Genomic DNA, 19,803 nt, shown 5'->3' on the forward strand with positions numbered 1-19,803 from the left:
CTTATCATCATGCCTTATAACAATTTAAAATTTAGCTCTAGAGTTTTAAATTATCGCTACAATAATTTTCTTCCTCTGCTGGTCTCAAAGTGAACTATAGTACAACATCCATGAGACCTATCTAATCGGCGCCAAGTATTGGAGATAATTTTGGATGTAGAACGGAAAATATGCCATTCACTTATTTAGGCTTACCTATCGGCAACACAAAGCCAAAAATTGAGCACTTCATCCTATTGAGGAGAGATTTGATATAAGATTATCTGATATTAATTGCCACCAATCTATCTTATGATGGGAGGCTGGTGGTTGTTAAATTTATTTTCACAGCCATGCTAATTTTTTCTATGTGCACACTTAAAATTCCATTTGGTATTCTGGATCATGTTGAAGGTTCTGCAAGGGCTGGAGTCAAAAGGATATTGGCAAGAAACGAAAATGTATATTAAAGTGGAAAAATGTTTGCAAACCTAAGGATGCTGGTGGGATAGGTGTGCTTAATTTGAGATTACAAAACTTTGCAATTTCTTATGAAGAACCTATATAAATTCATGATTCAACATGACGTTCCATGGTTTCAGGCCTTCAACTCATTTGGAATGCTCACTTTAGGCCGATTCCAGCCCACATAACATTGCACCCGTTGGATCATTCTGGTGGAAAGATTGCCTTTCATTATGGGATAATTTCTGGAATCTAGCCACATGAGTATTACCATAATAATGTGGAAAGATAAATGGACAAAGCCCTTGATCAAGCATCACTTTCCACAATTACTTTCATTCTCTAATGATCATGATATTACCGTAAGAGAGGCATGTGCTATTGCAGAGGATGGCATTTATGAACATTGTCCCACTCCTTTGTATATGATTGCTTCAATCTAATGAACTTAACGAAGCTCTTACATCATTAATAGGTAACACTGAAAAGGACAAATGAATTTTCCTAGGTGGCCAGTAAAGATATTCAAGCAAGAAAGTATATACTGCTCTAGCACCATTAGAGCCTGCTCCCATACACATGAGATGGATATGGAAATCATGTATTGCCTAAGCAAAAAAAAAAAAACTTCTGGCTGACCTTGTAGGATAGGCTCAAACAAGAGATCTGCTTACAAGGAAAAAATTCCATGTGGAAAAAACAAACTGGGTTCTATGTGAGGATAATATTAATGAATGCATGATGCATATTTTTTTAGTTGTGACTTTAGTCAGATCTTCTGATGAAGGTTAAATTTTGAATGGAATACTAACTTAGATATCATTAACATGTTGTTAGATGTCAATAGGAGATTACCAAAATATCTGCTTCAAAGAGATATTAATTACTGGATAGGCCATATGGAATCATAGGAACAGATCTATATTTGATAATCAGGTCACTGATATGCTTGAATTTGTGAGATTTTTCAAGCAAGATTTCTTCCTCATTATGCATAGAGCCAAACCTAGCTTAAAGCAAGGATGTAACAATGGATAGATACCTTGTATTCTACTTGTTTGTATTTTGTTACCTCTGGACAGTCCCCTTTGTACATATTTTATAAATGAAAAAGGACGCTGTAGAGAGTTTTCCCATAAATTTTTTTTTGAAGGAACGTAAAAATACACTTGCAAGAGTGAATTCGACAATAAATTAATGGTTTGCTATATGAATAGCCATCTCAAACAACCTCATTCGCCACAACATCGGTGACATGGATGTGTATGAGTTGTGTGCACAGAAAAAAAAGAAACAAGAACAATTACTGTTTTTTTTGAGAAAAAAATTAATCAATTGAAGCAACGATCATTCAATAGGGGGAAAGGAAAAATGGTGAGAACGGAAGACTTTGTTACATAACTTTTGTGTGTAAAGAGATATCAGGGTTACTACCAGCTACTCGCGAGCGTATCAAAGCCAAACCAACACATATTACAGTTTTCGGAAGCATAGCAAAATATGGCATTCTCCACTTATACAAGTATACGAATACCACTTGAGTCAGCGCACGGCAGTATAAAGTGTACACATATATAGAGTTCTGCACGGAGACACCGATCACAATACTCACCTACCTGTGAGTGAAGTGGAGGTCATGGAGCAGAAACTGGTCTGCCCTCCGGTGAAGAGCAAGCCAACGTGAGGCAGCTCGATCTCCAACTGATTGCCAGACGGAGGCCAGACAAAGGCAGGCTTCACATATGGGGGTTCCGGCGGTGGCGTTCCACCCATCAAAACCTGCACCACCGTCCTCATAGAAGGCCTCTCCCTCGGGTTCGGGTGGCAGCACGCCACTGCCAACCTTATCGCGCAATCCACCTGCGCCTCATCATACATTCCACCAAGCACCGTGTCAGCAGCCGCCAAGACTTTGCCCTCGCCGTAATGCCTACAGATCCAATCCACAATATACATAGCCTCATGCGTCCTACCTACAGCCTCATCCTGATTGCGGTAGGACACGGAGCTGCTCGGGAACCTTCCACTGACCACCTCCATGATGAAGACTCCAAAAGCGTACACATCCGTGTCGAGGCTGGCACGGCCGGTGAAGAAGGTCTCGTAGGCTATGTAGCCACGAGTGCCCACCACCGCCTGTGTGGAGTGGTGCGTGACACCGTCGTGCTGGATTACACGGGCGAGGCCGAAGTTGCCCAGCCGCGAGTTGTAGTCCTCATCAAGCATGACATTGCTGGCCTTGACATCCCTGTGGAGGATCCTCTTGCTGCTCCCATGGTGCAGGTAGTCCAGCGCCGATGCCACACACATATTATCCTGTACCGTCGTTCCCATGTGAGCTCCAGAACACTCGTATCCGATGACAAGTTGCTCACTCTGGCACTGGCATACAAGAGTTTGTCCAGGCTGCCCATGGGACAGTACTCGTAGATGAGGAGCAGCTCGGCCTCCTCGTGGCACCAGCCGATTAGCTTGACGAGGTTCCGGTGCGAGAGCTTGCTGATCGTGTTCACCTCCGTGATGAATTCCTGCTCTCCTCGGCCGGACTTGGTATTGTTCGTTGACACCCGCTTCACGGCAACCTCCAAGTTCATCCTACTGATGTAGCCAAGGTAAACGGTGCCAAAGCCACCTCTGCCAAGCTTACGGGTTGTACTGAAGTTGGCAGTAGCACGCCTGAGCTCCTTGAGCTTAAATTTGACTGGACCATATGCATCGATCATTTTCTCCAGGTTGCGGTAGGCGAGCCTTCTCTGCTGTGTCAGCCTTCTCCACATGAAGAGCACAGCGAACAAACAGAGGGAAAATATAGTCAAGACAATAAGAGCCAAAAGCACCTTCCTCCCATGTCCTCTTCCAACATTTTCTATTGTGGTGAAGTTCCATGGGCCGACTTATTCCAGATACATGCTGCTTCCCATTTGTGCCATATTGGATTAGAGTTACTTGAAACAATAGTGGTGTACCATCGTATTCGATCCCAACCCATACATCAGACCCACTTGAGAGGATGATGGACTGATTACTGAGAGGGCTCTGATCGACAGATTTGATGCTGTCGATGTCGATTCCGACATGGTTGCCGTCAAGGTCATCCTTGTAGCTCTTCCTGGTGTCGAATTCCACGTCTACTACTCGGTTTTCAAAGGTGCCATCTGTCTGGTTATTGAACACACCCAGCCACTGGCCACTGCTGTTGCTGGGCAAAGATGGATTATTTGTGAGAATGAAGGCCATACCTTCTCCAGCACTTCCATTCTGTGGGAGGATGTTGAGCACGAACTCTGTCCTGAACGACGTGAGTGACGTCTGCTTGCTGTTCCAAAGCTTGAGGGTTTCCCTTGCATATACCACTCTCCCAGACTGGTGGCTAATGTTTCCGGTATTCGGGGTGATATAAAGGGAGCCATTTGTGATTGATGAGCCTGGGCTGAAGCTGAAATCATCCTTTTGGCTTGTGTTGAAGTTGGGGTAAGTGAACTGCAAGCAACTGCAGGTTCTGCCTAGGATGACAACAGCTGATGAAACTATACAGGAAAAGGTCAATATGTGGTTGGTATTAAGCACGGTCATGGCTAAATGGATCCTAGCTTCCTGCAACCTCTCCAAGAAGATGTGAGTTCATATGGTTTGAGTGCTTGGATTATCAACACTGAGGGAGGAGTTGAAAAATATGATAGAGACATATAACCAATAGCAATCTTCAGATACAGCTTGGGATAATAGTACTGCAGCTGCAGAAAAACTGCCACTGTTAGATTAAGAATAGATACATGCAAAATGTTTTGAGATATGATACCCGCCGGCAATATCTTTGAAAATACGATCATATCTCCCTTGTTCTGGTAGAGATAGATTAAAATATGTGCATCTTGGAGGAAAAAGGAGACTGTTTTGAACAAGTTAGAACAGTCACATTAACATATAAAAACATTTAGAGGTGGAAGAAACTGACCAGTGACAACTTGATTGTGCCAGCTATGAACTTGGATAGAAATACCTTTTTTCTAACAATTCTTTGTTGATCAAGCTGCCCCGTCGATGCAGAAATTGTCTCCAAAGCTCTTACAACTTACAAGTGTACCAGACAAGGTAGTCACAGGCATTGCTAATTCAAATTTCTGTTATATATTTCGAAGAAAAGGAAAATTTCTCTATCATAACAATTTCTTAGTGTCATGTAATTTGGTTAAATGCTATCTCTATGGGTAAGCATTATCCTTGGTTGAGACCTTCTCAAGGAACAGAATAAGAAGCGCACAGATAGAAAATTAATTAACAAAATAATATCATGTTTCTCACATGCACACCTTTTACTGCTAGAAAATTGTAAATGCTGTGGTCTGAGGCCGAGACCATGGCACCAAACCGACAACCCAGGTATGCGAAACTGATGCCAAAGGCCTTGAAAGTAACCGAGGTTGACGGCTTCAACGCCACTGACACCTCGCCCTGAAGTGAGACAAATGCGGCCTTCACTGCACGGGCTCCTTCATCTACCAATGGGTCCAGTGATTCTAAATCCTGGACCCAGAATGCGCCTCCATGGGGAAGGCTGTGAGGCACACGGTGCACCCTGTGCACCTGCTCACCCTCCGCTGCTGTCGCCGTACGATCAAGTGTGTCATACTATTACTGCAACATCAGCGGGCACTCGCTTCACTACGACCCCTGTCGGTTCAATATACACCTCCCATGCACGCCATGGCGGATCTGGGCCATAACAACACCTGTTCACCCATGTAAGCTCGCCTGCAAGGACGCGATTAAGGGCAACGGCCCATTCTGCCTCTGCTCTTGTGCAACCAAGGGGGGAATGCCGCAGTGTGCTAATGGTGTGCGGAGTATCATCATATTAATATGGTCCACCCTTCTCAACGATAATCTTATCATTAGGCAAAGTGCAAACGTTGTTGCGGAACCTTTTGATCTTGTGGATAGACAGGTAATATACTGTCGATTGAAGGCATGGTTGTGCTTTACTAATACCAGCATGAACATTATACCTCGATGTATGGTGTCTTTCCGGGAAGACCCTAAGGGTGTTATCAAGAGGATCCATTATCACAGATTAAGAATGCTCTGGAAAACTAGGGAAATAAATATATCATTTATCAATTGGCCAACTATATGTTTGTCTAAGGAGGCCTTGGCCTTTTGGATTTACAAACCAGGAATAAGAGTTTGATGTGCAAATGGCTTCAGAAACTATTGGAAAAAAATTCCGGGAAGAAATATTTACAGAAGCAAATTCTGTCACAAATGGAGTCTTACTTCTGGCATGGTAATGTGGGGTGAATCACAAATTCCAAAGATATACCGAGAGGAAAATTGGAAATGGATCTAGAACCTTATTCTGAGAGAACAGCTGTGTTTATGGAGCATCTATGGCTTCACGACTTCCAAGGTTGTACAACATCACCTGCAAAAGAAACAGGTTGAGGCAGTTTCAATTCAGAAGAACTTTGTTGTGTGACTGCAGAACTTTGTTGTGTGAGACTATTGGTAGAAGGGATACAACTGACAAAACAAGAGATAAATTCAGGTGGAAGATAAGAAAAAAAAAAGCTGAGTTTTCAGTGAGATTCTTTTATCTGCAGCTGATGACAATAGCTTTGGTGGACTATAGGCATGTGTGGCAGCTGAAAAATATTCTTGAAATCAAAATAAATCTTGTGGGTGATGCCTAAGCGTAGAATCCTAACCAAGAATGTCATGTACAACTTTCTGTTGAACAGGTACAGCTTCAAATCAAAAACATTCTTGAAATCAAAAACAGTTTCTGTTGAACATGATGGTCATGAAACGAGTAAAAGGATGAACACAACGTACAACTTCACATGTTTGTTGTTTGATATCAAACCTGCATTATTCTCTAGAAAAACAAGGACGAATGCTTCACAAGTACACTGGCCGTAGATGACTCCTAGGCAGTACAAGCGTACATTTCTCCACAATTTTCACCTTCCAGAGAGGACAAATGCAATGTAGAACTTCACAAGTACACCGTACGAACTCTACACAGGCATTACAAGCGTACAATTATCCACAAGTTTCACCTTCCAGTGAGGGATCAAGAGCTCATGGAGCAGAAGCTCTTGTGCTGCACAGCCCCTCCCGTGAAGAGCAACCCGACGTCCGGCAACTCCATCTCCTGTTGAGTGCCGCCTGGAGGCCAGACAAATGCAGGCTTATTCAACGCGGGCTCCAGCACTGGGACACCGCCAATCAGCACTTGCACGGCCATCCTCATGGGCGGCCTCTCCCTAGGGTTCGGGTGGCAGCACGCCAACACCAGCCTCACTGTGCAGTCCACCTGTGCCTGGTCAAACTCACCATCGAGCAAGGGGTCTGCAGCATGCAACGCCTTCCCCTTTTTTTTTGATTGTAGGGGCCACATGGCCCCCAATTTCAATTAAGAAATTGGAGTCAGCATTACATCCAAATGTATGACACAGCAACTAAACCCTCCAGTCACACAAACTAAAACCTCCATCTAAACAGTTACTAAAACCTCCAGGACCATCTCTACAAAACAACACCAACTTTTGAACACGACATAACTACCATAAAGACAGGTAGGTCTCTACACATAAAGGATCCAAGTTTTCAGGATGAAGCGATTTAGCCGTCACATATCCTTTTTGTCATAGGCGCCCCCCCATGTCTTCTGCAAAACATCTCGCTTGCAATTCTCCGAATCCGTTCAGACACACGTCACACGAGCTCTTGAACCTTTTCTTTCTGAAGAAAATTCCAATCATCCATTAGTCGACACATAGAAAAGATCACTTCAGTAGGATTGTTAGGGAATTTCCGTTGAAAACAAGATGCATTTCTTGTCTTCCATAAATTCCACAACAAAGCTGCTGTACCCACCATGACTACAATCCTATCACGACGTTGAACTTGGAAGCCAATTCTGGCACAAATCATAGAAGTTCACAGGTTTTGTTCCTATACCCAAAGCACAACTAGCCACATTCCAGTTATATTTAGCCATGGGACATTCAAAGAACAGATGGTTCATATCTTTATTTCCCCCACAGAATTCACACAGGACACTACCTTTCCATCCTTTCTTGGCCAAGTTAATCTTAGTCAAGATTCTATTCTTCACTATTAACCAGATAAATGCTTTGATTTTGAGAGGAACTTTCAACCTCCAAATCATCTTATATGGGAAAAGAACTCGCCTAGCCATCAGATACGTATACAACGACTTAACAGAAAAAATTCCAGATTTAGTTAACTTCCAACTCACCCTATCAGGCTCCTGTGACAAGGTAGTACTACCACACATGTCCAGAAGTTTGTTCCACATTTCCAGCATCTTCTAAAACGAATGCAGTTAAAATCTTGTGCAAAAACTCTAGCTACCGAAACACCTTGTGCGAAAGTCAAGTTATAAAGCCTCGGGAAGAGTACAGACAATGGTTTCTCTCCCACCCACACATCTTCCCAGAATCTAGTTTTACATCCATCCCCCAACACCCTTTTACAACAGCTATAAAAAACGTCTTTTACCTCCATCAAACCTGACCAAAAATGGGAGCAACCAACATATTTTCTAGGGATTTCTATTTTCGTGCCCCTGCTTCGTTAGTTGTACTCAGTTTTCCCCAGCTCGTTAGTTTTTCCTCAGTTTTCCCCTCCCTCTAGTTTGAAACCCCTCGAAGACGCGGGTTGCCGTCAGGTCAGAGGCCTTATCGTTACCGTGAGGTCAGTTCCTCGCTGACCGTCTCGTGCTGACGGGTGGATCCATCTACCGCTGACGCGTGGGCCGTTTTATTTCCTGATTGTATACGCGGTGCTGCCAATGACAAATGGGGCCGCTCTATGGGGCTGCCGCAGCCAATGACCAGTGGGTCGTCTATTTATTTATAGAAAATTATATATTGCCGCTCTGTGGGGCCTCCGCAGCCAATGACCGCTGTGGTCGTCTATTTTATTTAGAGAATATAATATAGAGCCGCTCTGTAGGGGTCGCCTCAGCCCATTTTCGCAGCTTAATCTAAAGTGACTCTTATGCTAAACATTGTGTATCCCGACGTTGACCTAGCAGTGGCGGCGAGCATAGCCGTTCTGACCATGCCGATATCGGCATCGGCATCGGCATCGTTTGGAGGATGTGGTGCTCGAATAATAGTGGAAATGCGATATTATTTTTTACATGCATAATATATAGAAAATAGCTAGATCTCTAAATCGATGCATATGAAGCTACATATATATTCTTGGTCATAATCCCCTTAATTATCTAAAGGGGATGGATGCATGGCTTCACGTCGTCGTCGCTTTCATCGTCAGTATCTTCGTCGTCTGAGTAGTAGTACCTCCTGCACATTGTTCCGTCGAACACCTTCACTGTGAGCACATCATCGCCTTCATATTTGAAGTGTACGAACCAGCCGAAATCCACACCGTGCGCGATGGCGAATTTCTCCCAGCCCTTGTCGAGGTACATCCGGCCTTGTCCGTCAAATAGGACCTCCACGGTCCGGAGACGAGGACCATGATCAGCTACTCCATGAGATACACCTTAGCTGGCTCCTTGCCGTCAAGATAGTCCATAATTTTTTGGGAGTTCTGCAAAGAGATCGAGCGCCGATCGTTTGAAATTAGGGAACCCTTGAAATTAAAGGTTTTTTAGAACATGCCCATAATTAATCACATGCATCATATATGTGGGAACGCGTACGTACCTTCTTGACCAAAGGGTCTTCATAGACGACGATGAAGAACTCCTCTATGATCAATGGCGGTGTTGACGGTGGTGGTGGCAATGATGATGATCCACTTCCCTTCCCTTCCCCTTCCCCTTCGGTCCGCGTCCGAGACGTGGAAGCCATGGCAATGGATAAAGTGTATGTGAACGAAAAGAAGAGAGAGGCAGAACCTATTGACACAAGGGATGGCCGTGTGGGTGTTTATAAGGGAGAGATGACCGTTGTAGGGTTTACACAATAAAATAAGGAGGAGATGACCGTTGTGGGGGTTTATACACAATAAATTAAGGAGGAGTCGACCGTTGTGGGGGTATAGTTTATCATTTTACCGTGAAAAGTAATGCCTAAAAAGGAAAGTAATGGCTACAAGAAATCGGTGATGGTTTATCGTTTTTTGCGTGAAAAGTAATGGGTACAAGAAATGGGTGATGGTGTATCATTTTTTGCGTGAAAAGTAATGGCTACACGAAATGGGTGATGGTGTATCATTTTTGTGCGTGAAAAGTAATGGCTACAACAAATCGGTGATGGTTTATCATTTTTGTGCGTGAAAAGTAATGGCTACAACAAAATCGGTGATGGTTTATCATTTTTTTGCGTGAAAAGTAATGGGTACACGAAATGGGTGATGGTGTATCATTTTTGTGCGTGAAAAGTAATGGCTACAAGAAATCGGTGATGGTTTATCGTTTTTTGCGTGAAAAGTAATGGGTACAAGAAATGGGTGATGGTGTATCATTTTTTGCGTGAAAAGTAATGGCTACACGAAATGGGTGATGGTGTATCATTTTTGTGCGTGAAAAGTAATGGCTACAACAAATCGGTGATGGTTTATCATTTTTGTGCGTGAAAAGTAATGGCTACAACAAAATCGGTGATGGTTTATCATTTTTTGCGTGAAAAGTAATGGGTACACGAAATGGGTGATGGTGTATCATTTTTGTGCGTGAAAAGTAATGGCTACAACAAATCGGTGATGGTTTATCATTTTTTGCGTGAAAAGTAATGCCTAAAAAGAGTTTATAATTTAGCTCATGAAAAATAATGCAGAAAACCAAACTTTGCGTGAAGCTAACCGACGACAGAGAGAGAGAGAGGGTGGTGGCCCCGACCAGAGAGAGAGATAGGGGTTATCCTGCCCGTTAGATCATACGATCAACGATCGTCGGGCACGATCCGCGTGACATGGGCTAGACCAATCAGGGCAATGTTGGGCGTCTGTGAGAGTTTGTGAAGGAGAGGGCAAAACTGAGTAGTATCAAGAAACCAAGGGCAAGTGAGTAGTAAACAGACTAAGGGATTCAAATATGAGATTTAAAAAATGGAAAATGCGTGTTTTGTACAATGAAACCCATCTTGGCCTACCTCAAACTATTTGCAATACAAATCTACATGAGTGTGAAAATTATGGTCTCATTCAGACAAAGTATGTTTTGGGGAAAGCTATTTTGGGTAGGGCTTATTATGGAAAACCATGCACCTTCATAGCTACTAGGTGATTTGAGAAGTGGCAATTTGTGGTGAAACTTGATTTATCTACGATTTATCTATGATTTGAGAAGTGGAAATTTGTGGTAAAGACTCCATGAGTAAGTGCCACTCCTTTTCGGAATTTTTTGCACATTAAATAACTCATTTAACTAGTTAATCCCATTTGTTGACTCTCTGTTGACCAGCCACTTGAGGGTAAAACTGAGTATATTGCACTAGCCAGTATTAGCACTCAAGGTGAAAACTGAGCATACAAAAAATGCTAGTATATGACTCGAGGGTATACATGAGTATATCTAAATTTCGAGTTAGACTCGAGGACGCGTGTTGCGGTGCAGAAGTGGAAGACGTGCCATTGTTGACGCGGGTCGCGGTGCGGACGTGGAAGACGTGCCATTGTTGACGCGGGTCGCATTTAGGACGCGTAAGCCCCTCTCTCCCTCCCTCTCGCACACGCACGTCTCATTATCGCTCACGCACGAAACCACCCCTTCACGTCCCATCAACTTCTCCAAAAAACCCCAACCGCCGTACGAGCCCTCCCCTGCCGGCGATGGAGAAGAAGAATGCGCCGGCGGCCATCGCCCCCGAGCCTGTCGCCTCCGAGCCCGTCGCCTCCGAGCCCGTCGCCTCCGAGCCCGTCGCCGCCGAGCCCGTCGCCGCCGAGCCCGTCGCCTCCGAGGGCGGCGCATCCGAGCGGCGCATCCAAGCGCGGCGCCTCCGTGAACCGGGCCGGTCTCACGGGCGACGGACCACTTCACAAGATCGGCGAATGCTTATTGGCGAAAGAGGAGTACGTGGACAGCTACTCTGCTATGAGGCAAGTCTGTAGAAATTGGCGCTCAGGTTTACCCGATCCCGACGTGCACCTGCACGAATGGATCGTGCTACACCACGCCCTTCCACGCGCGCTGAGTTCACCTTCCTCCATCTCGGCACATCCCGCTACGTCACCATAGATCTATCTGCAGTTCGTGCAAGGTTCAAATTCCTCGGCTTTTCCCGTGGCGTCACCATAGATCTTATTTTCAATCTTAGTGCTTGAATGTTATCTTTTCAATATATTTTAGATTCTACTTCGTCGGCTTGTCCCGTGGCGGCGTCGTGCTTGGCCCGCAGTTCCCGCCGCACTAGTTACGGCTGCTGAACCCACTCACAAAGAAATCGAACACGATGTTTGAGGCGCAGATGCCATCTGTTTTTACGAAATCGATCGCTGTTATCAAATCCCCGACTATGGTCTTCGTTGCCACACATTACCCGCCGGAAATTGGTTGGGTCGATGAGAGCACTCCAACTAAGGATATAAATGAAGATGGGGATTGGGGAGAAGGAAGATTTTCGATCAAGAACCATGTTTTCCGTTGCATTACCCATTCAATGGTGAAGCTGTATGCGAGTAACGGACAATTTTGAGATCGGAAGAATAGTGTGCACCAATATACGATTGCGGCAGCCACGCGAGCACTGTCAAGATGGAGACACTAATTTCATTTCCAGAACTTGGACGTCAGAAGTTCTACCTTGTGAAGTCGGATGGTGATCTGCTGCTTGTGTTGTTGGTCAGCGCGGCTTTGGCGGGCAAACCATTGGTGTACCGTGTGGACACTCGAGCCGCTCTCTCCATCCGGTCACTAACATTGGCGATAATGCCTTCTTCGTGAATTTTATCCGGTGTATCTCCGTCGACACCAGAGTGTACCCGACACTTCAACCTGGCAGCATCTACTACACGGATTTGGGTTATATCAGAGCGTACTCTCATGATACAAATGCCTGGGATGAGTGGCCACTACGTGTGGATAGAATAGGACTCTACGGTTTGAGAAATGAACACAGGCCATACCGTTTGGAGGATGTATTGGCCTCACACTGCAGACGGAAGGAGTTCAATGAATATTTCCTTGGGGAATTGCACGAATGGAGCGACGGAGAAATATATGAGGAGGAATGAAGAACAAATTCATTCATCCTAATCTTCTTGTTGTCCATACATTGCGTGCGTGATCTTGTATATTTTTGCAGCTTAGTTTGTCGTGAACATTAACAATGTTATTAGCTGCTTTTGGCTGCTGTATGCAGTTTACCTATGTATTATACTTAGTTTTCTGATTATGCTGCTGTGAATTTATCATATAATAGCTTCTAGATTTGCTACTAGATTTGCTGCCATATTGGGCAAAAAACGAGGGCCAAAAGGCATAAATAACCCCAGAGATTTGCTACTAGATTTGCTGCCATATTGAAGAAAGACAGAAATAGAAGCTTCTCTAGATTTGATACTAATTTGGTGAAAAAGACAGAGAGAGAAAGAGGGGAAAAGGTGCTTTTAAAAATGCCAATTTGGGCCGAGAGAGACAAAACCCAGCTCCTGCTCACGTGCAACCAAACGCTTCTCGTCCTGTCCCACGCGGTCCCTTTCTACCAGCCCCACGCGACGCGGCCCCACACGACGCGGCCCCACAGACGACGCGGCGCAACACGTCGCACGTAACGTCCAAATAAACGGATTCCTTCCGTCTGAGCTCCTTCTGCGGGTCTTCAGACAAAGGCTAGGGTAAAACTGAGGAAAAACTAAGGGGCTGGGGAAAACTGAGCACAACTAAGGAACCGAGGGCACGAAAATAGAAATCCCTATTTTCTATCCTGCGTAATAACACCATTCTTAAAGTATTTAAACTTTAAGATTTTTTGCCAATCCCCTTCCTCATTCTCTAGTCTCCATAACCATTTGCAAAGTAAGCTAATGTTTTTTACGTCAAGATTTGTGAGTCCCAAACCACCTTGATCCCTCGGCTGACACACATCAGCCCATTTCACAAGATGGTATTTGCAGACGCCTTCCCCTGGCTGTAGAGATTCCATGTCCAGTCTACAATGTAGATGGGCATAGGGTGTTGCCCTCGCTCCATCGACTCGCCGTTGTCATCGTTGTGGTACAGGTACATCACGGAGCTGCTCGGGCTCTTCCCACTGATCACCTCCATGATGAAGACTCCGAACGTGTACACGTCCGTGTCGAAGCTGGCACGGCCAGTGAAGAAGCTCTCGTAGGCCATGTAGGCGCGAGTGCTCACCACCGCCTGTGTCGAGTGGTGACTGACACCGTCGTGCTGGATGATGCGGGCAAGCCCAAAGTCACCCAAACATGCATTACACTCCTCGTCGAGCATCACATTGTTGGCCTTGATGTCCCTGTGGAGGATCCGCTTGCTGCTTCCGTGGTGCAGGTAGTCCATCGTTGATGCCACACCGCATATTAGCTTGTACCGCCGTTCCCATGTCAGCTCAGGAGAGCTCACTCTGCTGCCGTACAAGAGCCTGTCCAGGCTGCCCATGGGAAAGTACTTCGTACATAAGGAGCAGCTCACCTCCCCCGTGACACCAGCCGATGAACTTTACAAGGTTGCGGTGGGAGAGTTTGCTGATCATGTTTACCTCGGCGATGAATTCCCGCTCTCCTCGTCCTTGGTTAGACTTGGAGTTATTCGTTAACACCCGCTTCACGGCGACCTCCAAGTTCATTATACTGATCTAGCCAAGGTAAACGGTGCCAAAGCCACCTATGCCGAGCTTACGGGTAGCACTGAAGTTGGAAGTTGCATGCCTCAGCTCCTTGAGCTTAAATCTGACCGGACCATGTGCATCAATCATCTTCTCCAGATTACGGTAGGCATGCCTTCTCTGCCCAGTCAGCTTTCTCCACATGAAAAGCACAACATACAAACAGATAGAAAATATAATCAAGGTACCGAGAGCCAAAAGCACCTTTCTCCATGTTCCCACCACGACACCGTCTTCTACTATGGTGAAGTTCCAGGAATTTATCTGGTTCAGTTGGGTGAAGTCGCCCGTGGAACCTGCGAATACCAGATATATGTTGTTGGCCAGAAGTCGAGTTGATAGATCAGTGTACAAACCTCCGCTAGATTCATGCCGCCCAGTAGTGCTATATTGGACTAGGTACACTCAAAAGAATTGTGATGTGCCATCGTATTCGATACTAACCCATACATCAGACCCACTTGCGAGGACGATGGACTTATTACTGAGCGGGTATTGTCGAACAGATTTGATGCTGTTGAAGTCAAATCTGAAATAGTTGCCGTTTAAGGCATCCTCATTGCTCTTCTTCGTGTCGAATTCCATGGCTATCACTCGGTTCACCAGGGTGCCATCTGTCTGGTTGTTGCACACGCCCAGTCACTGGCCACTGCTGTTTCTGGGCAATAATGGTTTATTTGTGAGCATGAAGACCATACCTTCTCCAGTCCCATTTTGGTGTAAGATGTTGAGCACGAAGTCTGTCCTGAATGACGTGTGCCATTCCCTTACTGTTCCACAACTTCAGAGTTTCCCTTGCGTAGACCACTCTTCCCGATCAGTGCATAATATCCCCGGTGTTAGGCGTGATTTGCAGGGAGCCATTTGCGATTTCTGAGCCTGGTCTGAAGTTGAAATCAATTATATTACTTGTATTGAAGCTGGGGTAAGTGAATTGCAAACAACTGCAGGTTCTGCCTAGGATGACAACAGCTGCAGAGGCTATACAGGAAAGGCTCAACATTCTGTTGGTATTGGGCACTGTCATGGCTAAATGATTCGTAGCTTCTTCCGACCTACCCAAGGAAATAGAAGAAGATGCAAGCTAATCTAGTCCACATGGTTGGCTTTTCAATTCCGAGGGAGTAATTGATAGTCATGTAAGAGGCACAGTCAATTGCAATCGTCAGATGCATCAAGGGATAATATTTTAGTAGCTGCAGATACACGCTACTCTCCAGCGATATCTTTGACTGTTCTTCACTAGAGAAGGATTAGGGGCATCTGGCAGTAACAAGGCTGTTGAACAAGTCGATCAGTGACTAAAATTAAAATACAAAAACGTTCAAAGGTAGAGAAAACTGATCAGTGACAACTTTATAGTGCCAGGCTGCCAGCTGTCAAGAACTTAGATAGGAAATCCTTTAGTCATCTAACACCTCTTTATTGATTGACTTGGCAATGCAGAAACTTCTTCCAGAGTTCTTACAGCTTACAAGTGTACCACGCAATGAAGTCAAACAACAGAGCATTATCAATCAAAATATTTGTAAATTAAATGGGAGGTTTTTTCTATCGTTATAAGTTCTTGGCATCTAATTTGCTTAAATGCAATCTTTAATGTCTATATTATGAACAGATGTTCATGCTACTATGCACACCTTGTTCATGAGGCTAAAGTAAGCCCTCTTTGATTTATTTTTGTTATTTTGCTATGCATGTAAATTCGAAGCAGAACACACTGAAATTAATTGTAATTTTCTGTAAACTCGAAATGACTTAATTGCATTCATTTTTGTAGTTCCCCAATCTCCAATAAGATGCTTCAGTACTACTGGTCAGACCAAGCCTGATATATACTACAGAACTGACATAACACATTCACATTGATGGAACATAAGACAGAGTGCAGTATGCACACAGATAGAAAGAAGGGATTTCTATTTTCGTGCCCTCAGGTCCTTAGTTGTACTCAGTTTTCCCCAGCTCCTTAGTTTTTCCTCAGTTTTCCCCAAGCTCTTGTCTGAACCGCAGAAGGAGCTCGGACGGAAGGAATCCGTTAAGTTGACCGTTCCGTGCTGACGAGTGGGGTCGTGTCGTTTGTGGGGTCGCGTCGTGTGGGACCGCGTCGCGTGGGGCTGGTAGGAAGGGACCGCGTGGGACAGGACGAGGCCGTGTTTGTGTGGCCGTAGCGTGTGGGGCCGTAGCGTGTGGGTCCGGGACGGGGGCACGAGTGGTTTCTGTCTCTTTCGCCCAGATTAGCAGTTTTCAATGTACCTTTTTCCTCTCTATCGCTCGATCTCATTCATATTTGATAGCCCAAATTGGTAGCAAATCTAGAGCAGCTTCTCCTTCTGTTTTTTAACGCCATTCATTTCTTTATGCCTTCGTTTTTACCCAATCAGGTAGAAAATCTAGGGCACAAATCCAGAGAAAAAATATAGGATAAGCTGCATACAGCAACCAACATAGCATAGATATATTCAGGACAGATCCAAAAGTAGTACCGATAGATCCAACATAAGCTACATTTTACATGAAATTAAGCTGCTCTACAGATAGAGCAGTCACATACAGAGAGTGCAGTAGGCACGTTCAACGCCTCCAGGTAGCGCGTGTGACTCGCTTGGAGGTTGCGCAGGTGAATCCCAAGTGCTTTGTGTTTGGCCATGTACGCATGCACGTTCACGGTCCTTCCAACTCTAGCGCCACATCTGCCAATGGATTCAGCATGGTTCACCAGGGAGTTGAAGTCGGTGGCGCGGAGCTTCCTGTTGCAGAAGGGGCACTTGTAAATGCCTCGAGCAAAAGGGCCATCGTAATGGCCGGACTGCAGCCTCCTGAGGACGTGACGAGTCTTGGTGTGGAAGGACTCGGCTGTCGCTGTCGACGTCGCTGCTCTGCACCTGTCACGTAGCACCAAAGATCGTGCAAAAAACACGGAGTCAATTGCAACGATGATGGAACAGAGAGTGAACAAAAAATCATGCATGATAATATGGGCTCGAAAAAAAGAGGTAGCCTCAGTTACATTGGACACACTTATATCCAGGATTTGAGTCAGCAAACCAAAGATCATGCACAACAAATTTGTACACACCAATTGTTTACTGACCAAACCCTGAATCAATTTATGCCCAAATATTCATCATCATCGGCACAAATCTTAAACAAAAGCAAATCACAAACACTAATAACGCAAGATCTAACACAAAAGGATCGAACTAGGAACAGACGAACAGTAATAACGCAAGATCTAACAAAAAAGGATTGAACTAGGAACAGACGAACCGTAATAACGGTAGATCTAACACAAAATGATTGAAATGAGATAAGAACAAGGGAACAAAGGGTTACCTCCGGCTCGTTGTCGACGATGGTGGTGTCGTAGGGGTTCTCCGGCGCGTCAGACCGCACCGGTTCGTACGGGTCCCAATCGACGGGGGCTCGGACGGGGCGGCGGCCGATGCGCCGGCTGCTACGATGGAAGCAGCGACAGGGCCTGGACGGGGCGGCGGCTGATGTTCCGACAATGGGACTCTCATTCTTCTCCATCGCGGGCGGGTTTATTCGGGGTTTTTTCTTCGGTTGTGGAGAAGATGATGGGACAGAGAGGCGGTTGCAAAGTGGAGCCAAAGGAGAACGTGCGTCGAGGGAGAGAAAGAGGGGCTCTATAAAGACGAAGGTGGCGTGTACCGCAACACGCGTCCGCTATGCACGGCAACACGCGTCCGCTATGCACGGCTGCAGCGTGCACCGCTACCCGAGTCTAACCCTGGGACGTTTGGTGTACTCGATTATAACCTCGTGCCTTATACGTAAATTTTATCTGTACTCAGTTTTCCCCTCGAGGACTTAGACCGGCAAGTGCAATATACTCAGTTTTACCCTCAGGTAGCTGGTCAACAGAGAGTCAACAAATGAGATTAACATAGCTAATTGAGTCATTTCATGCGCAAAAAAATCCAAAAAAATAAAAACATAGTGGCAACTACTCATGGAGTCTTCGTACGCAACCTGCCACCTAGAAAACCTTAACAAACATATATAAATCAAGTTTTACCACAAATTGCCACTTCTCAGAATCACTAGTGTAGCTATGAAGATGCATGGTTTTCCACCCAAACCCCTTTGCAAAACATCTTTCCCAAAACATAGTTTGTCTAAATGATGCCATAATTGTCACACTCATGTATATTTGAATTGCAAATAATTTGATGTAGCCCAATATGAATTATATTGTACAAAACACACATTTTTCATTTTGTAATTCTTTTGTTTGAATCCCTTAGTCTATTTACTATTTATGTGCCCTTGGATTCTTAGTACTACTCAGTTTTGCCCTCAAGTACTGTCACAAATGCTCTGAGAAGCCCAAACTTATCCTGATTGGTTGAGCCGTTGTCACACGGATCGACTCCACGAACCGTTGATCCACTGATCTAACGGGCAGTATACCCCTATCCGTCTCTTCGTGGCAACCTCTCTCTCTCTCTCTCTCTCTCTCTTCGTGGCCACCCATCTCTCTCTCTCTGTCGGTGGAGAATGCAATGACGAGTTTGCCACTTAATATAGTTTGGGATATAGTATTGGTATAAACATGAGGCATACATATTTGCGGATTTCGGTGATTGCATTATTTGTCAGCCCTCTAACAATTATCAACTATCTTGAGCTGTCCTTTTCTTTTAGGAAATATAGTTTGGGATATAGTATTGGTATTTTGAAAAGGCCTAAAAGTGGTATAATTTTGTTATAAACATGAGGCATACATTTTTGCGGATTTCGGCGATTGCATTATTTGTCACCCCTCTAACAATTATCAACTATCTTTAGCTGTCCTTTTCTTTTAGGGAATATAGTTTGGGATATGGTATTGGTATTTTGGAAAGGCCTAAAAGTGGTATAATTTTGGTATAAACATGAGGCATACATATTTGCGGATTTCGGGGATTGCATTATTTGTCACCCCTCTAACAATTATCAACTATCTTGAGCTGTCCTTTTCTTTTAGGGAATATAGTTTGGGTTATAGTATTGGTATTTTGAAACGGCCTAAAAGTGGTATAATTTTTGTTATAAACATGAGGCATACATTTTTGCGAATTTCGGCGATTGCATTATTTGTCACCCCTCTAACAATTATCAACTATCTTTAGCTGTCCTTTTCTTTTAGGGAATATAGTTTGGGATATGGTATTGGTATTTTGGAAAGGCCTAAAAGTGGTATAATTTTGGTATAAACATGAGGCATACATATTTGCGGATTTCGGTGATTGCATTATTTGTCACCCCTCTAACAATTATCAACGATCTTTAGCTTTCCTTTTCTTTTAGGGAATATAGTTGGTAATTTCGGTGAATGCACACACTAACTTTGAAAACAACTACAAGTACATGTAACTGAATAATGGATTTGTAACAAGGTATCCCTTGTAACAACTTCTAGCGCCTGGTGAGCAATGATAAGAATCCGATCGTAATTATACAACAAAAAAAACAACCAGCCATCAGATTAGCTTGCTTCTTCAACTCGATCAGCTGCCTTAACTGCTTGTTCATTTTCTTCAGTTCTCCCTTCACTTCCACCAGTTCT

General features: G+C 44.5%; 1 pseudogene; it reads right to left on the bottom strand.

Moving 5' to 3' along the window:
- Positions 1 to 1,935: 1,935 nt before the first annotated feature.
- LOC127336486 (probable L-type lectin-domain containing receptor kinase S.5) overlaps positions 1,936 to 19,803 on the bottom strand; it is a 28,870-nt pseudogene continuing 11,002 nt past the window's right edge.

The sequence above is a fragment of the Lolium perenne genome, chromosome 2 (genome assembly GCF_019359855.2).
Source record: "Lolium perenne isolate Kyuss_39 chromosome 2, Kyuss_2.0, whole genome shotgun sequence".
Classification (NCBI taxonomy): Eukaryota; Viridiplantae; Streptophyta; class Magnoliopsida; order Poales; family Poaceae; genus Lolium; species Lolium perenne.